The 14,599-nt window shown below is 45.5% G+C and overlaps 1 protein-coding gene across 2 annotated transcripts in view; it reads left to right on the plus strand.

The window, feature by feature from the left end:
- The window catches only part of RASGEF1C (RasGEF domain family member 1C), a 71,644-nt gene that overhangs the window by 17,181 nt on the left and 39,864 nt on the right, over window positions 1-14,599 (plus strand). Inside the window, exon 2 of one of the 2 annotated variants that reach the window (XM_051793509.1) lies at window positions 7,871-8,034. The exons of the other annotated variant lie outside the window; for it this stretch is intronic. The gene's annotated coding sequence lies outside the window, so the exon portion shown is untranslated. The remainder of the gene's footprint in view (window positions 1-7,870; window positions 8,035-14,599) is intronic. 2 annotated transcript variants of the gene reach the window in all.

The raw sequence follows: 14,599 nt of genomic DNA on the forward strand, positions 1-14,599 counted from the left end.
TTGGAGCTGTGCATCTCCTCCCTCTCCCTTGCCTCAGGTTTGCAGGTTGTGTGGCTGACAGGAGTGGGCTCCCTGGGCTCATTCTGTAGGCAATGTTCAGTTTTGATAAGGGGCAGGGCAGTTCTTGGAGGGTTTTTTACTTCTTGGTGTGTTAATTTTCTGCTAGATCAGCAGAGTGAACAGACTCACCCCACTTTCTGCCAGTTGCTGTCTCTGTTGCAAGGAAAGCAACAGGGATGGGAGAGCAAGATCTCTGCTTTGCTGCATGTGGTCACACCAGATTAACATCCAACTGCTGTCTTGCTTACTTCTTACCTTGGACTGCAAATGGAAACTGCTGAGCTTTTATATGATTGTTGTTGGATTCTGAGTTTCAAAATGCAGCCACAAAAAGCTGTTTGGCTTTGAAAAGCTAAATGTTGGGTGCATGTAGTCATTAATTTATTGTCAGACTTAGGCTCATCGGGGTATAAGTGAGAATCAGATCATGGGATCCAAATACTTCCATGCTTTCAGAAACCTCAGTTCCCAAGTTGGAGATTAGGTCCAAATGTTCATGGTGATCTTTCCCAAAATGTCTAATCCCAAAGGACATAACGCCTTCTTGCCCATCTCTGGGCCTTCAGCTCAAGGTCCTGAGTTCAGTTCCTGTCCCTGGTTATCCCATGGTGTCCTGCAAAGGTAAGGGGGAGCCAAATCTGAAGGTATTTTGAATTGCCAAAGCCCCTCTGTATTTTGAGTATTTGAAATTGAGCTGGGGAAGAGGGTTTGTCCTACAGCACGTTGCTGTTATTTTAGGGTGTTGGTTTTGGGGTTTGGAGGGTCCTCTTGCTTTATTTGTCACCTTCACAATAGATGATTGTGATGCAGAAAACCTAGTCTAGCATTCTTGCTGCTCATTAAAACTAAAGGGATAATTGAAAAATGTCCAATTGGGTCCAGGTTTTCAACTTAGTTCGGATCCATGATTAGGGAGCCCAAAATGTGGATTAAAAGGCCAAAATGCACAAATAACTGATGTCTCCAAGACATCAGTCTTGTCTCTGGCATTGTTGTTTCTCTTGAGCTGTAGGAATAAGTGTGGTAACACTATGGTATTTATTAGCAAAATGGTAACTCCCTCATGGCAGCCTCTGCAGGCTTTAGGCATCAGTTCAGGAAAACACAGAACCATGTGAGCAACCTCATCTCTGCTGGATGGGACATTTATATGTTTACTAAATTTTGAGCACACGAGGAGCCTCGTTGGCTGTTGCATTTTGAAGCACGCATTTAAATGATTTACTGACCTGGGGCTTACATGCAGATGTGAATATTAAAAATGAAAATTTAAGCATCCAGTCCAGATTGTGAAGCTGAAATATGTCTTTTCGATGCAGTGTTGAGGATTTAAACAAACATTTTCCATTAAGTTTTATGGAAGTTACATGCCTTAACTCCTGTAGACTGCTTTGAGGAACATCAGTGGAGTGTTCCAGTTTGAAGTCCTAAATGCTGGATGTCTTTGCACTGCAGTCTGTATTCTCAGCTCTGAGGGCCTTGTAGCATCTCCTGGTCATTGTTTTGCATCAGGATCCTGACTGTCCTTGTCACACTGTTGCCAGCCCCTGCAACTTTGTCTTTAGTTCCATGGTACCTAGTTTTATCTTAAAATGACAATTCCTGCTCCTGAATCAGTACAGTTTCAGTTTCTAGTCTTATTTCTACTTAACCTGTCTTCTAGGGGGAGATGAACATTTACAACCTTTAAATTTGTGAAGAAAGCACTTGAAACACTTGACAGCATTAACCATAAGTGCTCAGACCCCCAAAGGGAACAGAAAGTTGATAGATTTGTGCATGTGTTTTTAAGTCTCAAGGTTTTAACATCAGTCTCCTGATCAGTGGAAAGGCTCTTTCATTGCTGCAGAGCATTTGATGCCAACCTGGCACACACAGCCTCACAACCTCCCATGTGGGCATCAGCCAGACACCTGTGCTGGGAGACTGGATGGGTCCTGCAGTGTTTTAGCACGGACTTCAGCTGAATGACTCTCCTCCCTGCCTTTCTGGAGAGCACTTCCAGTTGTTCCCAGCTCCTCACGTTTCTTGATGCTCTGCCTTCTTTTTAGTGGTGCTCCAGGGATCCCAGACTGGTGTAGTAAGTGTAATTTCGATGTGCCATCTGTAGAACTGCTCTGGTTTTTTGGAGGTAAAACTGTTTTCCTTCAACTCTGCCTTTTGTTCATAGGCATCGGTGCTTGAGGCAGAGCGTTTCATTAAAGATTTATGTAAAGCAGGGGCTGGTCTCTGAAGCAGGAGGATAAAGCTGTGCTCCAGAATGCTAATGCAGAGCTAGAGCAGTTTGAGATGTGCATAATAATGCAGCACTGGTTGGCACAACCTGATGTTTCATGCAGGAGAGGGAAACTTGCACCATGTTTATCTTTGCCACCCTGTAACTTTGAGGTTTGTTCACATTTCAGTTTAGGTGAGGGAACAGAAACACCCTTCAGGCAGGCCTTGCCAGGAGCCCTGAGTGTGCCCAGGCTGGGAGGAGTGAAGGGGTTTGGCTCTGGAGCTGGGGTGGCAGGCAGCCGCCAGCCTGGAGCCTGCCACTGCACCGAGCTCAAGTTGTTGGGAGAAAACCACAACCATGTGACTTTTGTTCTCTCTCTACCCTATCCTTCCTTTTCCAGCTGGCAGGATGTGGAAGTGAAGCTCAGCTTATGTTTCCTTCACAGAGACCTCTCTGATAACTTCTGCAATGGCTGAATGTGCTGCAAGTGGCCCTTTTCTCTGTCGCTGGCTCCCGAGTGCTGTCCTGGTGGGGTGTTTGGGAATCCAGGGAGTCTGTCAGACACTGAGACACTTCTGAAAATTCACAAGTGCACCCGACAGCACTGGTGTGGGTGACTCCATTGCATACCTGGCAGTTGCTGCAGTGCTGCTGGAAATCTGCCTTGTGGAAGAGCACTTGTGTTCCTACAGAGCCAGGAGCAGGGACTGTCCCAGACCCACCCACAGCAGCTTGTGCAGAGCCAAGCAGCCTCTGTCTGACATCACTAACTGGACATCTAACAGCATATGGAGCTTCCCCTGGGCTCCACAGCTGCACACAGGAGCCCACACAGTACTTTTTGAGAACAGTGTTGTTTACTGTCCATGGCAGGTGCAACTCCTGTTCCCCACTTTGCAGGCAAAGCTCCTTCCTGTAAGGATGCACCCAAAGCTCCCAGGGACTTGGTAGCCTTCAGCCAGGCATTAATATATTGCTGAGCTGTTTTTTCTGAATGTAAAGGCACGACAGGAAATGGGGGTTTGTATTCATGGAAATGTAATTATGTATGTTGTGTAAACTAACTAGTAAAAGTAATTCTGGAACTCACAACAGGACAAGATTTGAATGCTTATTAACCAAAACAATGGCAGTTGCTGTGTAGGTTGGAATAAACATCTCTGTCCTATAGGAGAGGTTGTGAGTGTTATCCTGTCCTCCCTTATAGCCCTGGCAGCCGGAAATGACCATCCTGCAGACACAGTGTGGGAGGCTTTGGCAAATGTGGGCTTGGATTGTCTCTGCTGTATGGAGATCCTGCAAGTTACAGGATAAAAGACTGGAACAAGCTTGCCTACACAGGCGGTTCACTTCCAGCTAATCTCCTGAAGATAGGATCTGTGTGTTCCTTTGAAGTCATTCATGGAGAGCCATGATAATGTGGAAATCTCTTGGACTGTCTCCTCCTGCCCAGCAGCTCCAGCCGGGATCACAGGCCAGACTGCTGCACTGAATGTGGGAGAAGGAAGTGCTGCTGAAGGGCTCTGGGCATGCAGAGGGTGGTGGGTGGCAAATGGCCTTGTCAGAGGACGAACAGGGTGAGGTTTGATTTGCATACTGAAATTTCAGCCAGAGCAGCATTAACAGTGTGAGTGTGAAATATGTCTGAGCCAGAGAGCCAAAGGTGTGGGTTGCAGATGGTTCCTGGGATGTGAGCTCCCTGCTCACATCAGCTGTGTGGAACAATTGCACTGCTTGTCACTGAGGCATCAGACCCCGGACTGAGCTGGTTTCACTGATTTCACTGTGTACCTGAACTAACAGAGCAGACCATGATGCTCTCATTTCCAGTTGGTTTTGAGGTAAGGCTCTCCCCAGACTGGAACATCCCAGTTGTCTTCCCATCAGTCATCTGCATGGAGGACACCAGCCACATGTGTGTATTTTAGCAAGCACACAGCTAGAGAAACACCCTCAGCAGGTTTTTGCTCTGCATTTGCTAAAGGCAGGTAATGCCAAGCTGACAGCTTTTGTGAGAGAAAGTTCTGAGAAACTTGAGTTATTCTGGTGCAAGTCAACTTGGCTGTGATGTGAGTGGAGCTATAGATAAGGATTGGCCAATGCTGTTAGGGTTAGCAGGGAGTAATTAAAATGATTCTCTGGTTCTCCTAAACTGTGGAATATGAATTGTAAAAAATCCAAATCTATTTCTTCATTTTTGTGGTTTCTTTTTTGGCAGTGCATGTGATGTAGGACAGCTAAATGTCACTTGGCTTATCTGCTGTGTCTTCAGCAATGAGTGCAGGCAGCCATCAGCTTCCAGTGACTTTCAGCATCTCTGCAAACAAGCACTGGAAATGGCTTTGCTGATGTTACAGACAATGTTGGACCTAGAAATAACAGGTTGGCAGTGATAAGTTGTTGTTTCCCAGCAGCTTTGGAGGACAGGGTATACTTGAAATAAATCTGTCAGGTAGGGTTTCAAATTGGCCAGGGCTGTAAGCAACAGTTTATTGAGCTTATTTATGATGTGGCACCTAGGAAATGAAATGGAGAAATGTCAAGTGCTTTCAACACCAGCCAGCACGGTTTAATGCCCCCTCCCCCTTGCTTGGAAGCTCTGTCTTGGCTTCATGCCGGAAGCATATTATTGTAATAAAACACATTTCACATTCTAGGTGGTAAATGGAATTTACCCGATAATTAAAACTAGAAATAAAATAAGTGCATTCATCATCATCTTCATTCCCAGCATAGCTGACATTCTTACCACTATATATGGTATAAAAATGTGCACCTTGGGCTTTTTAGCTGTTCATGGCGTAATGACCAAATCCATCTGGGAGAGTCTTGGGAATCGAAGCTGAAGCAAAACCACACAAAAGCTAGATCTGAGCAGTTCCTGTAAATGTTTCCACAATCTCTTCTCCTGCATTTGGACTTTGGCCTGGTCTGGAGCCCATGTTCCTTCCAGACTGCTGGTTGTTGCCATTGTACAAAGAACTGTCTCAAGTTCCTCAACTGAGTGACCATCTGTCTGCCCTCCCACACAGACACCTGAAGATGAGATAATGTTGAAAAGAAAACAATTTAAATAATTTAAAGCCTCAAATGCGTCTTCCTACAATCTTTAAAGTTTCCAGTGTGTTCTTTTTCATGTGTTAATAGGATAGATATGTTCTTAGAGGCGAAGTTTGCTTGTTACATTAGAATTGTGCATTCAGTTTGGTAGAGTTGTTTCATAATTGTGCAAAGGATATTCTTGGTGCCTCTGTTATAACACATGCACTGAGCCTGAGTCACTTGGACATGCACAAATGAATATTAGTTGGATTCAGTCCTTTGAGCCAGCAGCCTTTCTGCAAACCTGGGGACAGGGAGGAGTGACACGAGCTCTGCAGTCTGTTTTGCAAGTTATGTCTCTTTGTGCAGTCTTAGTGAGTAAAGCCTTAGTAAGCACAGTCATATAATCCAGTACAAGTAGCACAACTGAGCACAGCAATTTCTTTTCAGAGGAGTGCTTGCTAATATTAGGATAAACTTACACAAAATAGCAAAATTAAAGGCAACTTTGAAATGCAGCTAGAGGGATCTTGGATTAAAAATCTCTTGTGTGCTGCTTTATGAACAAACAACTTCATCCCTGATAGATTGTGAGCCCTGAGCATACATAACAAGGCAATTAAGAGAAAGCACAGTCAATGGAATAATATTGTATTATCTTTTTGTTTCACATAAGTCCTGTATCTCCTTTCCACTGCCAGTTTGCTGTAAATTGCACCTTGTCATTAATAGGATTATTGATAACTCTGCCAAAAAGAGCTTCTGCAGAATTTACTGTTTGCTAAAATGCCTCCATCATTTAAAAATGTTACTAATACGCTTTAAACATAAATCTTGTACAGTTAATGCTCTAGGTTACAGCCAGCAGCAAGCAGAGCTGTGGATTGCTAAAGCTGGAAGACAGGGACACACACCTGCTGTGGGCTGTAGTGTGTCCAGCTGCTGGAGTTTTTTTCAAGTCTGTAAACTCTTAAAAGTGAATTTATCTTTCCCCCATGGGGCAAATTCAGGGGTGAATTCCACCCTGGATAATTTGGCTTGTGCCACGATCTAATGTTCACCAGACAACTGGTATGTCCCTTGCTTTCACCCTCTCCCCCAGCTCCTTTGGAGGCAGCAGCTGTGGTGTGGGTGGCCCCGAGTTGTGCTGCTGATGTTGGCTCACCTTGGGGGTGGCACTGCAGGTGGCTTGTGCTGGCCTTGGCCACAGGGACACAGTGATAAAGGTTCAAAGTCTGACGGCCTCTGGGCAGTCGGCTGGAGGATGTGGGTTCACATCCAGCAGCACAAAGCTGTTCACTGCCTGCCAGCACAGCTGTCAGCCATGGGGTACATGTCACACACCGTCCCTCCTGGGATGGATGACTGCTGGGCATGGGCTTGTTTTGGACTAAAAGACAGCATTGTGGCTGGAACTCTCTCCAAACCACTTTTCTTTGCAGGGTAGCATCACATCTCTGCAGCTTGGTCTGGTTTCAGCCAGCTGCTCCCTGCCCTTTATCATGCTGTCCTGGGTGTCATCGTGGCACCTGCAGTGTGGCTGTGCAGAGAAGAGGGCTGGTGGTGCTGAGTCTCCTCTGCCCTTTGACAGTTTCCCAAATCCTCCCTGGATGTTGAGGTCCCAGAGGTGCTGAGTGGGATTCCAGAGTGAGGTTTGACAGTGGAGGTGCCATTGCCCATCACTCCAGTTTATTAGGAAGAGTTATGTTGCAGGATTATCCTGGACTGCTTTGCTCCTGCTGGGCAGTGCTTTATTGCTGACAGGTCTGAAAGCTGCAGAGGATTTGGGCAAATGAAAATAGATGATTCTTCCATCTCTGGTGATCTAGAGATCATCTGTCACTGCCTTTGCAGCTTGAATCTGGGTTGCTGTCTGGAGCATCAGGCTCATTCAGGTGATCAGTGCTATACACAGTATGCCTTGTCTCTGTATAGTATTCTCTAGTGCTCAGTCCTGCTCAGACTAAAGTAACACAAATTAATTCAGTCATATCTATGAGACATGATTTACAGTTATTTGATGGAGCTGTGTGGTGTCAATCTGACACTGTAACAAGACATGTACAGACTTGCTGTGGTACCATCCTGATGTTTCAGCACAGTGACCAAAATCAGGCTAAACAAAGATGGTGCAGAGAAATTCCCTGGGATTTTCATTACCAACATGGTGATGCTCAGATGTTGTTGAAGTCCATGGCCTGCATGGAGTTAGAGCAGTGACCACTACGTGCTCTTGTAGCCCCTTCTCTAGCTTGTGTAAAGCAGCGATTGAGGCAGTGTGCTCAGTCATTTAGAAGATGATTGTTCTCTCAAAGCAGCAGTTTGTCAGACTGTAATTTTAAAATTACATTGTGTTTTGCTGGGACTTGGCAGAACTTTTCTGAGGCCCAGACTTTTAAAATAGCACCCCAGAAAAGCTCATTCCTGCTGCAATTAAAAACAAAAACAAAAGGAAGAAGGAAGAGTGATTTGAAAGGAACTGTTTGTTTGGGAGTTGGTTTGGGTTTTTTTCTTTTAAGAGAATGCTGTCTGAAACTCTTGCTTTTGAAGATGTATTCCCACGCTGAGTCACATCCAAGGTTCATACAGAACAGCCCGGCTGATGTTTTAGAGGTCGATATTTGTTGCCTACTTCAGCGATGTTGCCGGTTCACAGCAGTGGTGTCTCGCAGAGGAGGACTACAGGCATGCCCTGAGATAAATTGCTTCAAAAGGTAGGCACTGCCTCTTGGCTGCTTTCATTTTCCTCCCCCTGGGTTCGCTGTGCTGGTGTGATTACAGCACACACCAGGCTGGGGTTGCCATCTTTCACTGGGTGACAAGGACAAACATTTTTGCCTTCAGAGAGAGACTGAAGGTTTCTCTATTGTGTGTCACTGCTGTCTGGGGAGCACGTAACTGCATGTCACCTGTGACAAACACAGCTTTAGAAATAAGTCTGCTGTGGGTTAAGAGCCTCTATCTGGAGGTTATGTGGCTGTTATGCTACTAAATGTCACTTTAACTTACAGAGTCTCACTCCAGCCTTATTTCTCAGTGCCTTGGTTGGTGAGCACGTGGTTTTGCTGCTGCCGCTCATGAAGTGCATAACTCAGTGTGAGTAAAGACGCCCGTCTGAAACCATAATGTACAACCACATTAAGCCCCATTAGTTAAGAGTTGGACTGGTTACAAATGAGGGCAAAATGCACACTCCGTTGCTGCATCTGTCTCTTCTCCGTGTGTGTGTTTAATTTTCTGAACAAAGGGTGGGGAATTAAGAGACACCTCTGTGATACATTCGCTGCCATTTTGAGCCAGCCCAGGTCTGGGAGAGCAATTATATTGTAGTCAGCTCTGTGAGTCATCCCAAAAAATGCCAGCTCAGGTTTGATTGCCGAGATGGTATTGTTGCTGAAGTGCGAGACATGGAGTAGAAAGAAGACAACGTGGTATTTAGCTGCAAGACTGAGCTCAAGATGCTGACAATTTGAAAAAGCTCGGTTTTGACTTTGTGTGCCAAACAAATTTACTGTAGGAAGAACACGTTTGCCACACAGTGATGTCATTTTCATAGAGTCACTCTACAGATGGTGCCCGCAGCTCAGCAGAAGGCTTGGTCGGAATACAAAGACCTCTTCAGGATTCTTCTGAGTCTCCTGGTTGGAAGAAAGCCAGTGCTGATGTGATAGCAAAATGCAGATAGTGAAACTACTCACCCAGTAAAATTCTTTCCTGAACTCAGCTTGCAAATCAAAAGTGTCATTGAACTGCCTAGAGAAGGTGAAAATTATCAAAGATTTGCAGTTGTGAGAAAGAGGAAAAAAAATATTCAAGATTCTACAGAGGATGGAAACATGGTGCTGGACCAACCCCTTTCTTTGTGGAAGGGTCGTTTGGAACTTGGAAGCTCCTGGAGGCTTTTGTAGAAATGAGCATTGAATAGCAATGGACTGAGCTCCAGGATAACCTCTTGACTCTGGCTTCTCATGGTGTGTGGGGTGGCAGTGGAGCGAAACGAAGAGCTGGTGTAACATGAGAAGCTTTCAAAGTGGAGGATTTGGGAATTTTGAAATTGAGTTCTCGTTGAGAAGTCACTCAGTTGGTAAAATGGACTACAGTCCTGAAAAACGGTGGTGGATTGTGCCGTATATAAGATGGAACTTTCTTCTCCCCAGGTAATTGTTGTAGCCATCTGAATACTCACTATGTTAAGAAAAATTTTAAACAAGAAAGCAATTGTATGTTTTTGAATGGCAGGCACACACTGAAAAATGCCCTGGACAAAAAAGAATATTGGTCATTAATGTGGTAAAAGAGACATAATGGGCTAAATCACTTAATTTCCCACACATTTCCGGATTTGGCCAGTGCGAAAGATTTCACTGAAATGATCACAAAACAGACTGAGATAATCTTGGCCAATATCCTCCTTTTTGACAAAACATATCCTAATAATAAAGTCCTGCTTTTGATCACTTATGTCAGTGAAAGGACTTTTCATGGTCCTTCCTTTTCATAGTGTTTAATAGGCTGTGGTGACACTGCCAACCAGCCCGGAGCAGGAAGGGAAGGAGAGCTTTGTGCTGGCCTTGGCAGGAAGGTCAGGGCACAGATCTGGCCCAAGTGTGGTGGCACTTGCAGGGACCAACTGGGGCCTTTATTAAATGTGTGGAGTGGAAGTGAATGGGAACCACTGGTGTGAAGGGGGGATCTTCACAGATACCTCTATTTAGAGACAGTACTTGAACAAAATGCTTCTTATAGTGTGGAGGGAGTTCAGATATGGGTGGACTCCTCCTATGTCCCAAAAGGGTCACTGTCACTGACTTTTGGCCCTGCTGGGATGCAGGGAGTTCTCCAGGTGAGGTGACATGACTGCAGACATGCACTGCCGAGCAGGTAAATAGCCATTACATCTCTGCTTTTTGGTACTACAGCTTCTCTGGAGTTTCATCTGTTAAAACTCTTTGAAGAAATTAAATACCCGGGGCTCTTTCTAAAGCTGAATTGCATTTTGTCCTGTTCTTGTGGCACAGTGTGATGTTTTCGAGCAATTTCTGAGCTGTTGGGTTTTTTTTTTTACCGACTGTTTAAAGGCACCCGATTTCACTGTGTTGTTTCAAAGCTTGAATATTTCGGTTTTGTGAATATATTAAGCAGGGATCCTTGAAATCCCTAAAAAACCAGCTTGTTTCTTTGAGTCCCAGGCATGTCTGCTGAAAACAGTCACAAGAAGCGATTTCACTGTATGGCTGCCCAGAGCAGACGTATTGATGTTATTTAGCCTTCACTTGCCAAGCTGAGTGTTAGGATTGTGTTTTCACATGTGAGGAAGCTATCAGCTTTTCAGATAGCCATATTTTCATAAGCTGCATTTGGCTGTCACACCTTCTCCTGGAGTTTCTTGATATGCAAACAAGTCTCAGTTATATGTGCTCCTGGCCTATAAACTGATATCCCTGAAGAGTTCCCGATTATCCTTCCATTAACTTTTACTCTCCTCCATCTCCCTTGGGGAGGTAACAAGTAGTCTTTCCTTCATCATGGGTTTCCAGCTGGTTACCTCCCTGCTTCCCTCCTAAATAGATTCTCTCTGTAGGGAAGAACAGTCTGTCAAACTTCAGTGCTGCCTAAAAGTACAGCAGGGACTGCTGAAATGGGAATTTGAAAATTTGAAGTGTGAGGAGAGCGTCCTGGATCTCAAAGTGTCATCCCAAAAAAACCAGAATAACCATACACCACATCTGAAGGACAGTGTCCTAGTGCAGCCAGGAGAAGGGGTTCTGCTGTTTGAATGTGGTGTTTCAGCTCCTCAGCTGTGCTGCTGGAAACTTTAACGGAGCATTACATGAGGCTCTGCCACTCTTACATTTTCTGGTCTAATTAGCACTATTTACAAACCAACAGTCAGCCCCACTTCTTGGTTGCATTGAACACTGCTCACATTATTACATTCCTCACTTCCATGGTTTTCTCTTTGTAGAGTTCAGATTGTTTCTGAGTCAGATTGCCATACTCTGTGTCCATCATAGCTGCAGCCGGAGTCATCCCAGCAAAGCATTTAGCATTGAAATCTTCACCTGTCCTTGTCCATCCTTCTGCAAACTCCTGTGACAGTAAATGTTTGTGTGAGTACAGCCTGAGCCCTGTTCTCAAAGACTGGATCTATGGAGGGTGTATTGCATTGGGAATCCACACGTGCAAGTTTTGGACACACTGCTGGCTTGACCCCTGATCTCTGTGATCATTTAAATTCTAAGTAGTCCTAAAATAGTCTTTGTGGCCATTCTGTGCTATCATATATTCCTGCTTGGTGTATATCCAGTTGACAAAGGGCTGTATGTCTCTTCTAGTTATTGCCTTAAATTGAGCATAAACCAGTGTTCTTGTCAATATTCTTTGTTTGCAGCAGCCTGCTGGCTCAGCTTCTTTAGAATTATTCAAACTGAAATAATTATTTAGCTGAATAAACGTTTCAAGAAAAGTTGCACATTTCTGGTTTTGATAGTAGCACTCTTAGAAAATTTGCAAATACCAGGGACTGAGTTTTTAAATGGGATCTCTAACCTTGTTTCTGTAAGTGTTGACGTGAGCCATCAGTTGTATCTGGGGAGCAAAGGTGCCTCCCCTTATCCAGAGGAACATACTTTTGGAATAGTCACACTGATTTCAAGGGCTTGTTGGGTTTGTGGCCACTGAACAGAAATAAGATGGCAAGAATACAGCCATCTTGCCATCAGATATGTGGTGATGCCAGACCTAATTTGGGCATGTGATTCATCCAATTTCCCATGCAGAGTGGAAAGTCAAGGGTTTTCTTCAATTGCATGTATAAATCTACAGGCTCGAGAGATTACAGGTGACATTAGACTCTTCCTTTTGCAAATCCTACATGTTTGCATATCTGTAGGTGCATAGTTTTACCAGAAATTCCCCTACGGAGTTTAAAGTCCTGGTGTGTACGTCTCTTGTCTGTGCAGGTCTGGAACCTTAGAAGATTAAGTCAGGGTGAGACATTTAGCCACAGGGTAACAACTCTGGTGTGCACTCAAATTTTGTATCAGGCAGTTTGTTATATTATTAAAATAGTACAATTTCATGACAGTGGTAGCTGCTGCTTTGAAAACCTCACTGTTGCTCAAGCAAAATGACTGAATGAATATAGTTTTTTGTGTTGGGTGCTATCTGTAGATGCAGGTTGGGATTTTCACTGTGTCCCTGTACAGCATGTCCTTTTCCAAGCACTGCAGAGGGATGTGTGTGTCCCCCAGTCTGGGCTGCCCATACCCCAGGCAAGCTGGTGCCCTGCAGCCTTGAAGGCTGAGGGGGGAAGAAAAAACCATGTGTGTTATTTGGGGCTTTTCAGAGCACCAGAATAACGAGTTAAGAAAGCTCTGCTTTCTGTGCTTTCTGACGGGTCACATATCTTTTTGATCTATAGGATTTGCACCCTTGACACCATCTTTTGAGGAGCACTTCCAAAAAGTATGGAATGAATGTAGATTATGTGGGAAATGTCTCAGTAGTGTGCTCACACAGCTCGAGTCAGCACAGTCTCCCACTGTTAACGGAGCACGTCCTTTATGGAAATTGGCTTTGTAACCCACATTTCAACAGCTGAAGAGTTATGAGGTCAGCAAGTGCAGTTCAGAATTTAGCTCATTTTGTGTATATCTTGGACCATACTCACCCCTGGGTTTTATACCACAAAAATCAGTGGAATGATGCCAAGAAAAAAAAATTATTCTCCTAATGTTTAAAGTCAGCTCTTCCAACACACGTGTGTGTCATTGAGCTCCCTACCACAGCTCTAGGAAGGGTTCTGCTTGCTGGTTCCTGAAGGTTATAATTGCTATATGGGCACTGAGAATCGCTAACAATAGCAGGTTTTGGATGGATATTAAATCTCGTGCTTCAGGGTATGAACTGGTCTCTTAACTCAGGAGCAGAAAGAGGCTGCTGTAGTGAGCAAACTGTTGTATTTCTGCCCTCTGCAGTGCTCTTGCCTTTCAGTGATGCATCCAGTGGTGGCCAGAGTGGGAGGCAGGCGGGTGAGCTGGATGGACCACGGGTGGATGGACCACAGGTGATTCCCGTGGTTCTCTCAGAGCAGATTGTTGATCCCTAAGCCAGGGCATCACATTGCTGCTGCTTTGATAGGAAGCTCAGAACTAATGTCTGCAGTCCTTTTTAATGACAGACTTCTAGCAGTGATCACAGAATTGTCTTGCAGAGTTAATTTCGGCTAATGAGCAATTAGTCAGCTCAGCAGTGACTCTCCCCTGCCAGTTGCCCCTGGGGAAGAGGTGGTCGGGGTTGAGCATGGTGCTTCCCTGGGGTGTGGGAGCCCCAGCAGGTGTGGGCCCAGCACCCTCACCTGCAGTAGCACTTGGGCTGCAGCTCAAATTCCCTCTTTCTGGAGCAGAGGGATTTATTTTCCAGCTACAGACTTGCAGCGTTATCCTAAATGTCAGCAGAGTCTCTTCTTTCTTCTTCTTCTTCTTCTTCTTTTTTTTTTTTTTTTTTTTTTAATACTTAACGCAGCCAGAGAAAAATCTGTCAGCAGAAGACTCTTTGCATGCCCAAACGAAGGTTGAGCTTGTGTGGACTGAGCCTATTCTGGGGAGAACGTGCTTAAATTTGGGGGCAGCTCCAGATGCTGCTTTGCTGCCTGGCGCGGGGCTGGCGCGGGCCCGGCTGCCCCCGGTCACGCCGCGGCAGCGGGTGGTGGCACTGGGAGTGGGCACAGATGGTGCTCCAGAAGGGGAAATCCAGAAGCTCACGAGCTCGTTTCTTTTAGGGAGACGCATCCATATGTCACCCACAGAGCACTGGAGCCTGCTCGTCAGCATGGAGCGCTCCCAGGCTGCCTGGGCGGAATGACCCGGATCGGTAGCTAAGCAGGAGATGTTGGCTGTGCTGGTGTAGCCCCTGTGCTCTGTCCATCCTCCCTGCCAGGGAGGGAAGTCCTGTGTGTCTGAGTGTCATCATCAGTGCCTCTCCTGCCCAGGGCTGAGAGGTGGGACTTAGCTAGGGAGCCTGCATGGCTGCATCCATCACTGACGGCTCTGCTCTGACCTCTTGGTTTTCCTGTCCACAGTCCTGGCACAGCTCTGGGAGGTGAGTTGAGAACAGAGGGTGTGAGCACCATGAATCAGGTGCTCAGTTGTCTGTTCCCTTGGCTGGGAACACCAGGCCACAGAGGTGCTCCCAACAAAGGATGTCTTGCAGTTGGACATAAATCTCAGGGATGCCTCCAGACCGTGGCAATTGGCACAAATGTCTCTTAGATTTTTG

Source organism: Manacus candei, unplaced genomic scaffold, assembly GCF_025592945.1.
Source record: "Manacus candei isolate 608988 ecotype Guabito, Panama unplaced genomic scaffold, ASM2559294v1 h1tg000037l, whole genome shotgun sequence".
Lineage (NCBI taxonomy): Eukaryota > Metazoa > Chordata > Aves > Passeriformes > Pipridae > Manacus > Manacus candei.